The sequence below is a fragment of the Tamandua tetradactyla genome, chromosome 7 (assembly GCF_023851605.1).
Source record: "Tamandua tetradactyla isolate mTamTet1 chromosome 7, mTamTet1.pri, whole genome shotgun sequence".
Classification (NCBI taxonomy): Eukaryota; Metazoa; Chordata; class Mammalia; order Pilosa; family Myrmecophagidae; genus Tamandua; species Tamandua tetradactyla.
In genome coordinates, this window is record NC_135333.1 from 142,775,043 (window position 1) to 142,789,690 (window position 14,648).

A 14,648-nucleotide genomic window follows, 5' to 3' on the forward strand; every position below is an offset into this window, starting at 1 on the left:
ATGATTGTTATGTCTTCATGTTGAATTGTTTTTTTTATTAGTACATAGTATCCTTCTTTGTCTCTTTTAACTGTTTTACATTTGAAGTCTAATTTGTTGGATATTAGTATAGCTACTCCTGCTCTTTTCTGGTTGTTATTTGCATGAAATATCTTTTCCCAAACTTTCACTTTCAACCTATGTTTATCTTTGGGTCTAAGATGTGTTTCCTGTAGACAGCATATAGAAGGATCCTGTTTTTTAATCCATTCTGCCAGTCTATGTCTTTTGATTGGGTAATTCAGTCCATTAACATTTAGTGTTATTACTGTTTGGGTAGTTGTCATGGTTAGGGACAGGTGTCAACTTGGCCAAGTTGTGGTACCTGTTCATCTGATTGGGCAAGCGCTGGCCTGTCTGTTGCAATGAGGACATTTCATAGGATTAGGTCATGATCACGTCAGCTACATCCACAGCTGATTCCATTTGTAATCAGCCAAAGGGGAGTGTCTTCTGCAATTAGTGATGCTAAATGCAATCATGGGAAGCCTTTTAAGGAGGACTCAGAGGAGACAGGTTCCATTCCTTCTTTGGCTGGTGAGCCTCACCTGTGGAGTTCATCCAGGCCATCCATTGGAGTCATCGGCTTCACAGCCTGCCCTGTGGATTTTGGACTCTGCGTTCCTATGGTCACGTGAGACACTTTCATGAATTTTATACTTGCCAGTGTTCCCTGTTGATTCTGTTTCTCTAGAGAACCCTAACTAATACAGTAGTACTTCCTTCTACCATTTTGCCTTTTTTATTTTATATGTCATATCTAATTTTCTTTCTTTCTACAGTCTTCTCCACACCTCTCTCTTCTGTTTTTTCATATCTGTCTCTAGTACTCCCTTTAGTATTTCTTGCAGAGCTGGTCTCTTGGTCACAAATTCTCTCAGTGACTTTTTGTCTGAAAATGTTTTAATTTCTCACTCATTTTTGAAGGACAATTTTGCTGGATATAGAATTCTTCGTTGGCAGTTTTTCTCTTTTTATAATTTAAATATATCATCCCTCTGTCTTCTTGCCTCCATCGTTTCTGCTGAGAAATCTACACATAGTCTTATTGGGTTTCCCTTGTATATGATGGATTGTTTTTCTCTTGCTGCTTTCAAGATCCTCTCTTTCTCTTTGACCTCTGACATTCTAACTAGTAAGTGTCTTGGAGAATGCCTATTTGGGTCTATTCTCTTTGGGGTGCACTGCACTTCTTGGATCTGTAATTTTAGGTCTTTCATAAGGGTTGGGAAATTTTCAGTGACAATTTCTTCCATTAGTTTTTCTCCTCCTTTTCCCTTCTCTTCTCCTTCTGGGACACTCACAACATGTATATTTGTGCGCTTCATATTATCATTCAATTCCCTGATCCCCTGTTCAAATTTTTCCATTCTTTTCCCTATAGTTTCTGTTTCTTTTTGGCTTTCAGATGTTCCATCCTCCAGTTCACTAATTCTACCCTCTGTCTCTTTAAGTCTACCATTGTAGGTTTCCATTGTTTTTTTCATCTCTTCTACCATGTTTTTCAATCCCATAAGTTCTGTGATTTGTTTTTTCAGACTTTCCATTTCTTCTTTTTGTTGATCCCATGCCTTCTTCATGTCCTCCCTCAGTTCATTGGTTTTGTTTTTGAAGAGGTTTTCCATTTCTGTTCGTATATTCTGAATTAATTGTTTCAGCTCCTGTATTTCATTTGAACTATTGGTTTGTTCCTTTGATTGGGCCATATCTTCAATTTTCCTGGTGTGATTTGTTATTTTTTGCTGGCGATGTATTAGTCAGGGTTCTCTAGAGAAACAGAATCAACAGGGAACACTTGCAAATATAAAATTTATAAAAGTGTCTCACGTGACCGTAGGAACGCAGAGTCCAAAATCCACAGGGCAGGCTGCGAAGCTGATGACTCCAATGGATGGCCTGGATGAACTCCACAGGAGAGGCTCGCCAGCCAAAGCAGGAATGCAACTTATCTCCTCTGAGTCCTCCTTAAAAGACTTCCCATGATTGCATTTAGCATCACTAATTGCAGAAGACACTCCCCTTTGGCTGATCACAAATGGAATCAGCTGTGGATGTAGCTAACGTGATCATAACCTAATCCTATGAAATGTCCTCATTGCAACAGACAGGCCAGTGCTTACCCAATCAGACGAACAGGTACCACAACATGGCCAAGTTGACACCTGTCCCTAACCATGACAGTCCACCCCTTGTCAACTTGGCACCTATACCTTAGATTTCCAAATGAAAACAAAAATAAGCACACATTTTTTCTTTTACCTGACAATACTCAACTGTCCTGCATATAACTGGAAACACATTAAATCTCTCCAGAATAGGGTGCAAATCCTTGGACAACATTCATTCTTAAACTTGATATCTTACAACTTAAATAGTATAACACAAACAAAACAGCATTACAGTCCTCGTTTCTGTAACTGATCACGTGGTCGAAGTTCATATTTATCACTACCTTCTTCCACTACCCATTCCATGTTCCCTTTCCCCTCAGCAAGCACTTCAGCTGGCCGTGGTTCTTTGCCTGGTGGGGTGACCCAAACCTTCATTCCTGAAGTCTCAGAGCCATTAGTGGTCCTGCCTGGATTGTGTTGTTGCAGTTTCCCATTGATTTTAATCACAGGGCATGGTAGTACTAATAGACGCCCCAGGGGATCTCCTATATTCCAAGAAAACTCTTCTTTACCTCCATTATGTAGTTGCAGTCCTACTTCCTTCTGATAGTCAGGGTCAATTACCCCAGACAATAATGTAATTCCCTTCTTGGTGTGTTGATCCAGAGGCATAAGTAGCCCAAAGTGGCCAGGTGGCAATCTTAACTTCCAGTTCAGTGGTATCACTGTTGTTTCTCCTGGAGAAAGCACACCCCGTTTTGGAACTAAAACCTGTAGACCAGCAGAACTCAGGGTAGCAGGGACAGGAAGCAAAAATTTTCCCAGTGGATCACTAGGAGTAATAGTGAGTGGCACCACACCCATTTCCACCCCTTGGTTCCTGGACCCATGGATCCTGGCTATGGGAGAAACAGCACCATACAGTGGACGCTGATTCAGAGCATACACAGCTTCCTGGAGAACATTACCCCAGCCTTTCAAGTTTTTTCCACCTAGTTGGCACCGTAATTGAGTTTTCAAAAGGCCATTCCACCGTTCTATCAATCCAGCTGCTTCTGGATGATGGGGAACATGGTAAGACCAGAGAATTCCATGAGCATGTGCCCATTCCCGCACTTCATTTGCTGTGAAGTGTGTTCCTTGATCCGAAGCAATGCTATGTGGAATACCATGGCGATGGATAAGGCATTCTGTAAGCCCACGGATAGTAGTTTTGGCAGAAGCATTGCGTGCAGGGAAAGCAAACCCATATCCAGAGTATGTGTCTATTCCAGTTAGAACAAATCGCTGCCCCTTCCATGAAGGGAGTGGTCCAATGTAATCAACCTGCCACCATGTAGCTGGCTGGTCACCTCGGGGAATGGTGCCATATCGGGGGCTGAGTGTGGGTCTCTGCTGCTGGCAGATTGGGCACTCAGCAGTGGCTGTAGCCAGGTCAGCCTTGGTGAGTGGAAGTCCATGCTGCTGAGCCCATGCATAACCTCCATCCCTACCACCATGACCACTTTGTTCATGAGCCCATTGGGCAATAACAGGAGTTGCTGGGGAAACAGGCTGACTGGTATCCATAGAACGGGTCATCTTATCCACTTGATTATTAAAATCTTCCTCTGCTGAAGTCACCCTCTGGTGTGCATTCACATGGGACACAAATATCTTCATGTTTTTAGCCCACTCAGAAAGGTCTATCCACATACTTCTTCCCCAGACCTCTTTGTCACCAATTTTCCAATTATGGTCTTTCCAAGTCCCTGACCATCCAGCCAAACCATTAGCAACAGCCCATGAGTCAGTATACAAACGCACCTCTGGCCAGTTTTCCTTCCAAGCAAAATGAACAACCAGGTGCACTGCTCGAAGTTCTGCCCACTGGGAGGATTTCCCCTCACCACTGTCCTTTAAAGACACCCCAGAAAGGGGTTGTAATGCTGCAGCTGTCCACTTTCGGGTGGTACCTGCATATCGTGCTGAACCATCTGTAAACCAGGCCCGAGTTTTCTCTTCCTCAGTCAATTCACTGTAAGGAACTCCCCAAGAGGCCATAGCTCTGGTCTGGGAAAGAGAAGGTAATGTGGCAGCAGGAGTGGAAACCATGGGCATCTGTGCCACTTCTTCATGTAACTTACTTGTGCCTTCAGGACCTGCTCTGGCTCTATCTCGTATATACCATTTCCACTTTACAATAGAGTGCTGCTGTGCACGCCCAACTTTATGGCTTGGTGGGTCAGACAACACCCAACTCATGATAGGCAACTCAGGTCTCATGGTAACTTGGTGGCCCATGGTTAAGCGTTCAGTCTCTACTAAGGCCCAGTAGCAGGCCAAAAGCTGTTTCTCAAAAGGAGAGTAGTTATCTGCAGCAGATGGTAAGGCTTTGCTCCAAAATCCTAAGGGTCTGCGTTGTGATTCTCCTACTGGGGCCTGCCAAAGGCTCCAGACAGCATCTCTATTTGCCACTGACACTTCCAGCACCATTGGATCTGCTGGATCATATGGCCCAAGTGGCAGAGCAGCTTGCACAGCAGCCTGGACCTGTCGCAGAGCCTCCTCTTGTTCAGGTCCCCACTCAAAATTGGCAGCTTTTCTGGTCACTCGATAAATGGGCCGGAGTAGCACACCCAAATGAGGAATATGTTGTCGCCAAAATCCAAAAAGACCAACTAGGCGTTGTGCCTCTTTTTTGGTTGTGGGAGGGGCCAGATGCAGCAATTTATCCTTCACCTTAGAAGGGATATCTCGACAAGCCCCACACCACTGGACACCTAGAAATTTTACTGAGGTGGAAGGCCCCTGTATTTTTGTTGGATTTATCTCCCATCCTCTGACACGCAAATGCCTTACCAGTAAATCTAGAGTAGTTGCTACTTCTTGTTCACTAGGTCCAATCAACATGATATCATCAATATAATGGACCAGTGTGATGTCTTGTGGGAGGCAGAAACGATCAAGGTCTCTGCGAACAAGATTATGACATAGGGCTGGAGAGTTGATATACCCCTGAGGTAGGACAGTGAAAGTATATTGCTGACCTTGCCAGCTGAAAGCAAACTGTTTCTGGTGGTCCTTACTAATAGCTATTGAGAAAAAAGCATTTGCCAGATCAATAGCTGCATACCAGGTACCAGGGGATGTATTGATTTGCTCAAGCAATGATACTACATCTGGAACAGCAGCTGCAATTGGAGTTACCACCTGGTTGAGTTTACGATAATCCACTGTCATTCTCCAAGACCCATCTGTTTTCTGCACAGGCCAAATAGGAGAGTTGAATGGGGATGTGGTGGGAATCACCACCCCTGCATCTTTCAAGTCCTTAAGAGTGGCAGTAATCTCTGCAATCCCTCCAGGAATACGGTATTGCTTTTGATTTACTATTTTGCTTGGTAGGGGCAGTTCTAGTGGCTTCCACTTGGCCTTTCCCACCATAATAGCCCTCACTGCATGAGTTAGAGAACCAACGTGGGGATTCTGCCAGTTGCTCAGTATGTCTATGCCAATTATACATTCCGGAACTGGGGAAATAACTACAGGATGGGTCCGGGGGCCCACTGGACCCACTGTGAGACGGACCTGAGCTAAAACTCCATTGATCACCTGGCCTCCATAAGCCCCCACTCTGACTGGTGGTCCAGAGTGACGTTTTGGGTCCCCTGGAATTAATGTCACTTCTGAACCAGTGTCTAATAATCCCCGAAATATCTGATCATTTCCTTTTCCCCAATGCACAGTTACCCTGGTAAAAGGCCGTCGGTCTCCTTGAGGAAGACTTAGAGGAAGGTCAACAGTATAAATTTGTGGCAGTGTAACAGGTTTCTTCCCCATAGGGACCTGGCCTCCCCTTCATTCAAGGGGCTCAGGGTCTGTAAACTGTTTCAAGTCTGGAAATTGATTAAGGGGCCGTGATTCTGTGTTTTTGTAATTCAGGTTAGACTTCTGTTCCCTTGACCTAGAACTCTTTTGTTTATACAGCTCCAACAAGAATTTAGTAGACTGCCCTTCTATTGTATTTCTAGGCACCCCATGATTTACTAGCCAATGCCACAAATCTCTGCGTGTCATATAATTTTGATGCCTCCTTTGAGTTTGTTGTCTATTATAATACCCACGTCTACCCTGTCTTTGGTGATTAAGTGCTGCCACCTGGCTTCTGCCAACTCGGGATCCTGTCATCCCCATTGTGTTTAAGGATTCCAGCTCAGTGACAGCAGTTCCTACAGTAATATCTGACCTACAGAGAATTGCAACCACAGAGCTCTTGAGGGATGATGGTGCTAGTCTCACAAACTTATTTCTCACTGTTCTGGTAAAAGGTGCATCTTCTGGACATTCCTGGGGTGTAAGAGCAGGCTTTGCATGATAAATCCACTCTAACATCCCAATCTCTCTAAGCCTCTGGATCCCCTCATCTACATTATACCAGGGCAGTTCTGGCATTTCAACCTCAGGTAATGTTGGCCACCTTTTGATCCATGTTTCAACCAACCACCCAAACAAGCTGTTAACACCTTTTCTAACTGCTCTAGCTATAACATTGAATGCAGAATCTCTGCTTAGTGGGCCCATATCAATAAATTCAGCCTGATCCAGCCTTATATTCCTCTCACCATTATCCCACACTCTTAAAATCCATTGCCACACATATTCCCCTGATTTCTGTCTATATAAATTGGAAAACTCACACAGTTCTTTTGGAGTATAACGTACCTCCTCATGTGTGATACTTTGTACCTCACCTTTAGGGGCCTGTTGGGACTTTAGTCTAGTTATAGGTCTAGAAGAAATGAGGGGTGGTGGGGGTGGGTCATGAAAAGAATTAGAATGTGCTGGTTTGAAGGGAAGTATGCCCCCTAAGAAAAGCCATGTTTTAATATGGATCCCATTTCTTAAAGGTAGAATAGTCTCTATTCAATACTGTGTATTTGGGACTGTGATGGGATCATCTCCCTGGTTGATGAGATTTAGTTAAGAACGGTTGTTAAACTGGATTAGGGGATGACATGTCTCCACCCATCTGAGTGGGTCTTGATTAGTTTCTGAAGTCCTATAAAAGAGGAAACATTTTGGAGAATGAGAGATTCAGAGAGAGCAGAGAATGCTGCAGCACCACGAAGCAGAGAGTCCACCAGCCAGCGACCTTTGGAGATGAAGAAGGAAAACGCCTCCCGAGGAGCTTCATGAAACAGGAAGCCAGGAGACAAAGCTAGCAGATGACGCTGTGTCTGCCATGTGCCCTTCCAGCCGACAGAGAAGCCCTGACTGCGTTCGCCATGTGCCTTTCCAGATGAGAGAGAAACCCTGAACTTCATCGGCCTTCTTGAACCAAGGTATCTTTCCCCAGATGCCTTTGATTGGACATTTCTATAGACTTGTTTTAATTGGGACATTTTCTCGGCCTTAGATCTGTAAACTAGCAACTCATTAAATTTCCCCTTTTAAAAGCCATTCCGTTTCTGGTATATTGCATTCTGGCAGCTAGCAAACTAGAACAGGCGTCTAGACATTTAATTACCTTAATTAGTTTATTCTGGTGATTGCTCTCACTTGTCTTACCTAAGGTTTTCTTGCTAGATGAGTTTGTTGTCTATCTGTTCTTTGACCTTCAGTTCAGCTTTTTCTGGACCTCTAGCTTAGGTTTTGTTTAACAGAAGATATTTTTAAGTTCTTGTTTTCTTGTTTCTTGCCCTGCTTGTAAGGTGCCTTTTCCCTCCCCACCCTTAGGTGGGTCTACATAGGTAATATAGACTCTAGCCAGGTATCCTGGACTAAACTGGACTCCTATCAGGGGGATGGAGTCACCTGCATCAGTTTTCCCTGAGTGTGAGAACCAGCAGTTTAAAAGACTTTCCTGTGAAGTCTCTGGGCTCTGTTTTTCTTATCCTGCCCAGTATGTGGTGCTTATTTGCCTGAGGGTCCCACCAGCAAAAGATGTTCTGGCACCTTTAAGTTTGGAAGGCTCTCCATGCTGGGGGAGTGGTGGAGTCAGAGGAGAGGTTGTAGGTTGGTTTTAATGGCTACAACCCAGTTTAATGCCAAGCCCTGTGTTCTGAATTCCTTGAGAGAGGAATTCCACCTGAGTTGGGCTTCACCCTTCCCCTGGGGAAGGCACAGGAAGGAGACAGCCCTGAAAGCAGTCTGTTTCTGCCTATGCCTGGGGCAGTTGCAGCCTGAGTAGTTCCACTGCTGCAACCAGAGGCAGCCGAGCCTCTGTAGAGACAGCCACAAAAACCTCTGTTTCGTCCCCTTTCCTCTTTTTCAGTTAGCCCAATAAGCGACCTCCACCTTGACCAGGTTCACCTGTTGGGTGCCTATTTTTAGTAGTCAGAATTTGTTAATTAATGCCACAATTGGTGTTTGGTTGGACTCACTCCCTGCTACTGTTAGAGTATCTTTCCTTTCCCTCTGGGAAACCACCTGTGGGGCAGGGGCATCAGGCGCCAGCCACCGCAGCTTGGGGAACTCACGGTTCTGGGGATCTCACAGCCAGTCCAGCTGGTCCAGACTGGGGTATGCTGTCTGTATGGTCACTGTTGTGGCTCTGGGAGCTGTTCTGTACTGTTTCTGGTTAGTTAGTAGTTGTTCTGAAGGACGAACTAAAACGCTTGCATTGCTAAGCCACCATCTTGGCCCCTCCCTATCCCTCTTCTGCTTTTAAGAGTCTATGTGCTTGCATTGACCCACCAGGATAATCCAAAACAATCTCCCTGTTTTAAGGTCAGTGAATGAGTAATCTTATTTCCATTAGCAAAGACCTTTTGCAGCAATACCTAGGTTAGTGTTTGATTGAGTAACACACTATTGGGAGTCTTGGGGAGGGGCATCTTTAGAATCTTGCCTACCACAATAACAGTTATTTTATCATATGTTAATGAATCAGTTTACACACAAAAGAAGAAAGAAGTATTTTGCTTATGGAAAGAGATGCTTCAGAGGGGAAACAGGGACATGTTAGACAGTTTTTTTCACTTATCAAAAAAACAGTCTCATTTCTATAGCAGCAAAGAACCTACAACCCAGGAAAGAGAGGGCAAAGTGGCTGGGAGAGATTGGCAGGAGGCCTGAGGCACAAGACACTTTCTGGTTGTTTTCATCCTTGGTTTGGGTATTGAACCTGAGTAGTGCGCTGGGGTTAGAACACTGAGGAAGGTTTGAGAAATGGGAAACTATCAGCAACATGTCTTAGGTGACAGGGAGAACAAGGATGGAAGAAGGTGCCTGGTCTATGTTCACAGAATTCTTCACTTTGCTGCCTTTACACAGAAAGCAGTCCAGAGCCCTCTGTCTTCCCCAGGAAAGGAATTATTGAAAAGATATTTGGGAGGGATAAGGTACAACTGGTTGCTTCACCAGGTATGCAGTGTCTTCCCAGGACATGAAGCCTTTTTTCTAAAAGATGGGAGACATTGCCTGTCAGTTGTCCACTTGATGTCTCTCACCAACTTCTATGGTGAAAGTTCAACTTAACAGTGTGAAGTTTTCTAAGCTTGGGATATAAGTAGTTTCCATGCCTCTAGGTCCTTAGCTAAAGTTCTTGATGCAATTCAGAAAGAGCAGGGAAGTCTCACCAACCATTTGTATTTATTATGATACCATTGATAGGGAGAGCATGTAATTGTTTTCACAGATGAGAGAACTACAGGTATAGAGAGGTTGGCACAGCAGATATGCTTCTAGTCAGATAATCACAACCCTTATTATATAACCCTCAGTTTCTTCAGTAATATCTATAAGGAAAGGGAGAGTGTTGATTTTACTCATTTTCTAATCTCAGTATGTTTGTATAAATGCTGGAAGGGGAGTAAACATTCTAAGTTTCCTTTCTGCCGCTGCTATGAGTGGTGGGCAGAGTTTTGGATATTTTTGCTATGATCTATCAACAGTGTAAGTTCCTCTGGGAACTGGTAAATTTAAGATCAACCTATTTATCTTTGCTGTGGATGAAACCTAGATCTGCAAAGAATCTCATATTTTAGTTAATATGGGACCCTACCTTTGGAAGGTGGACATTATTATCATTTCACTTGTAACCAGGAATGAATGGCCCAGGGAAAGACAATGACTCTTCAGGCAGAAAGAGGCAGATGGAAAAACAATGCCCAGATTTTCTGACTCCCTGTACAGCACTTCCTTCATTTCAAAAATCCGCTCAAGCTGAAATGTTTCCCTCTGATTCTGGTGCCCCCAAAAAACTTAATCACAAAGGCAGATGAAAAAATTAAACCAAAGTGTTGTCTCCAGGATCCAGGCTGCCCAGTCCTTTGCAGAGACAGAAGAATACTTGCCCTGGGCATCACTCTATATTATAAAGAGATTATCAATGGGACATACCCAGGAACCATCAAGAGTTAATCCTCCTTATGCCATGTGGGAGGTTGATGCTGGCCTAGTTAGCTACATTAAGGTTGAAAACCAAACCAGCTGGTATTGTTGTAATAAAGCTATATGCCTTGGACTAGAATAAAAACGAGACGCTAAAACCCCAGGATAGATTCTGGGTCATTTTTAGTTGCAAAAGCAAAGCATTAAAGAGTAACAAGGGAAAATAATACTTCTTTGAGTTTCTTATTTAATATGGAAAATGAAATCTGGCCAATTCTACGGGTGATCTGTTCACTTACCCCCTCTCCATTAAAGCTTCCCAGCAGCCTATAGAAGCTGTTCCAATTTCTCAGAGAAAGACTCAGCACTCAGGGTATGAGGCATATCCCAATCAGCAGCTGGATGTGGGTCACAGCTTTCCCTTTGGCAGGTTGGCTCTCTGCTAAAGATGGGAAGAGTTGGAGTGCAGCCAAAATGGAGAAACAAACAGCATACTCTCAGGGGATATTTTGTTATTGTACATGTGAAGTATTTAGGCACATTAAAAGAGTTGTAAAGTTACAGAATACTTATATCTGTGATTTGAGTTTAGATTGTTTTCACATATTGTTTGGTATAGTATCTATTTCCAAAACCAAGATTTATCAGAAACTTCATGTAGAAGATTAAGGTCATTATTTGGATAAATTAAAGATGAACAGATGAACAAGTTTGCCAAGATAGTCATGTAAAATCTCTATGTGATTTTTATAATCTAGACCATGAAATATGCTAATGCATGTCTTTTACAAAGAAAAACCCCTTTCAATCTTGATATTTAGATAAAGTGTTTTGATTAGATTCATTATGTTAAATAAGCTGCATTCATTCACTTTCTATTTAACATGCATTATGGGGTTGATCTTTATTACCCCCTTTCTTTCCAGATAATTGCATTAGTTTTGTATCTTTATATCACACATTTCTAATACTACAAATAGAAGAACATTTAATGCATTGTTATTTCCTTCTTTATTAATCAAATCATTTTTTACAACATATTTAATGTATCTTTGCTATCTTCCCATTTCAGGACATGGAAAACTACCTCTTTTACCCTTTTAACTGGGTAAATAATGAAATTTGTTTCATTCTGAGAATAAACCACAATTAATTTAACACTTCCTCCCCCATTAACGATTTCTTAGGGTAGTTCTATTATGGGACTACTGAAAAAATGTTGGCAATGTCTTCAATTTTTGTGTCATTTTTAATTTACTATGTAATAGCATGCAGGTAAATATGTAGGCTAGATCTCATATGTGAGACTTCTGGGAAATGATACTAAATTCATTTCTTGTTCTGATATATACTGTAAGTTGTGTTCTAAAGTTCTTTGCTGTTTATCATTTCTGCAAATCAATACATGAGCTTGCATAGAAGAGAATACTATCAACATTTTACACAGGGTGTTGTTTCTTTATATTTGTTTACCAGGAGAGGATATCAGTCTTTATTTTGCTCTTCTCTGCCGTAAACAAGAAATATAAGGGAGTCCCAGTAAAAGTTACCATCATATTTTCTTTAATTGTGCCATATTGAGGCAGATGTAGTTTAATAAAAACTGACATTACAAGGATGGGATTTTATTTTATAATCAAAAGAAATCAAATGAAATTCTGATAACTTGAATTTGAGAAAAGGAGCATTCACCTAAATAAAGTAATATTAAAAGCAAACATAGTCTTCAGATAGACCAACATGATAACTTAAGATACCCTAGCATGCTGTCCTCCCACAGAATCTTTGGACAACAAAAAAAACTGGCAGAATCATCTTCCTCAAAATTAAAAACAAAAAAAAAAACAGTTCAAGTGTTGCAGTATCTAAGCAGAGCTGAATCATGAAAAAGCAGCCAGAAAAATGGTAGGCAAAGCTCATGGAAGAATGAATAAAAAAGCATGACTCAACTATGACTGTTAATAAGTGTTCTAGTTTGCTAGCTGCTGGAATGCAACAAACCAGAGATGGATTGGCTTTTAATAAAAGGGGATTTATTTTGTTAGTTCTTCAGAGGAAAGGAAGCTAACTTTCAACTGAGGTTCTTTATTACATGGGAAGGCACAGGGTGATCTTTGCTGACCTTGGGTTCCAACAACTTTACCTAAGGTGATTTCTTTCTTCACCTCCAAGGTCCTGGGCTGAGCTGCGAATGCTGAGATGAGGTATACTGAGCTGCGTGGGCTGTGCTACGTTGAATGCTCTTGTTTAAGCACCAACCAATTAAATCAAACATCATTCATTGTAGCATGCACACCTCCCAGCTGACTGCAGATGCAATCAACAACAGATGAGGTTCACATGCCATTGGCTCATGTCCACAGCAATAGAACTAGGCACCTTCACCTAGCCACGTTGACACCTGAATCTAACTACCAAATGTCTACCCCTTCTCAACTTGGCAACTACATACATCACCTTAAACAATATTAAAGTGCAAAAAATTCTCTTCTGGCTGTGAACCTATGTATCTCAAAACAAGTTATCTGGTGCCAATATGCAAAGTAGGGACACTCTCAGGATCTATAGGGAGAAATTGGAAGGAAAACCTGCAGGGCAAACACCATTGGATTTCAAAGTCTGAAAGTCATTTATCCTTCAGCTTTAGAAACTGGCAGCCCCACCCTTTCTAAGAGCCTATGCAGTGGCCCGCTTTTTTCCAAATCCTAATTGGGGAACATTGAGAACACATTTTTCTCAGCTTCTCTCTCTCCAGGTATTGGGGCCACACCTGGGCTCTCTGCCATTTCTGGGGCACACACTCAACCCCTCCATGTGGTGACACCCAGGCTCTCCCCAGTCTTCAAGGAGCATGCTGTACCTTCTCAAATGCTAGCTGCTGGAATGCAATATACCATAAATGGAATGGCTTTTAAAAGGGGAAATTTAATAAGTTGCTAGTTTACAATTCTGAGGCTGAGAAAATGTCCCAGTTAAAACAAGTCTATAGAAATGTCCAATCTAAGGCATCCAGAGAAAGATACCTTGGTTCAAGAAAGTCAGTGAAGTTCAGGATCTCCCTCTCAAGTGAGAAGGCACATGGCGAACACCACATCATATTCTAACTTTCTCTCCTGGCTTCCTGTTTCATGAAGCTCCCCAGGAGGTGTTTTCCTTCTTCATCTACAAAGGACGCTGGCTTGTGGGCTCCCTGCTTCTCATGGCTATGTGGTTCTTCTCTGCTCTCTCTGAATCTCTTTTATTCTCCAAAATGCTTCCTCTTTTATAAGACTTCAGAAACTTGTGAAGACCCACCCAAATGAGTGGAGACATGTCATCACCTAATCCAGTTTAACAACCACTATTGATTAAGTCACGTCTCCAGGGAGATGATCTGATTACAGTTTCAAACATTCAGTATTGAATAGGGATTATTCTGCCTTTATGAAATGGGATTTAGATTAAACCATGGCTTTTCTAGGGGACATATATTCCTTCAAACCAGCACAATAAGAGACTCACTTTAAATTCAAAGACACACTCGGTTGAAAGTAAAAGAATGAAAAGGGTGCATACCATAAAAATGGTGACCAAAAGAGAGTGGAGTATAATTCAGATAAAATAGACATTAAATCAAAAACAGTTATGAGGGACAAAGAAAGTCATTGTATAATGATAAAAGAGGTAAATTGATCAAGAAGATGTGGTAGCCTGGAGCTATTTACCCCAGAAAAACTTAAAGTTAACCCATTCCTGTGGTGTGAATTTTGATAAATAGGACCTTTTGATGAGGTTAGTCCAGTTAAGGTGTGGTCCAGCTGAATCAGGTTGAATCTTAAACCCATAACTGAAGACTTTATGGGAAAGTTCACAGAAAAGAAAAGAAAAAAAAAAAAAACATAGGCAGTACCCAGAAGCTGAAAGTCAAGGGAACCTGGAATAGGAAGGAGAAGACAGGAGAGTCCACCATATGTATTGTCGTGTAATAGAAAAGCCAAGGACTCAAGATTGCCAGCAGCCAGCCCCAGAATGCCATGATCTTCTGAGAGAAGAAAGCATTCTCTTGATGACATCTTGATTTCAGGATTCTCTAAGGTTCTAAACTGTGATCCAATAAGTTAGCAGCCAAGAAAGTAAAACAGAAGATATAGTTTAACTATATTTATACCTAATGGCAGTACTGAAAAATATATGAAGAATTTT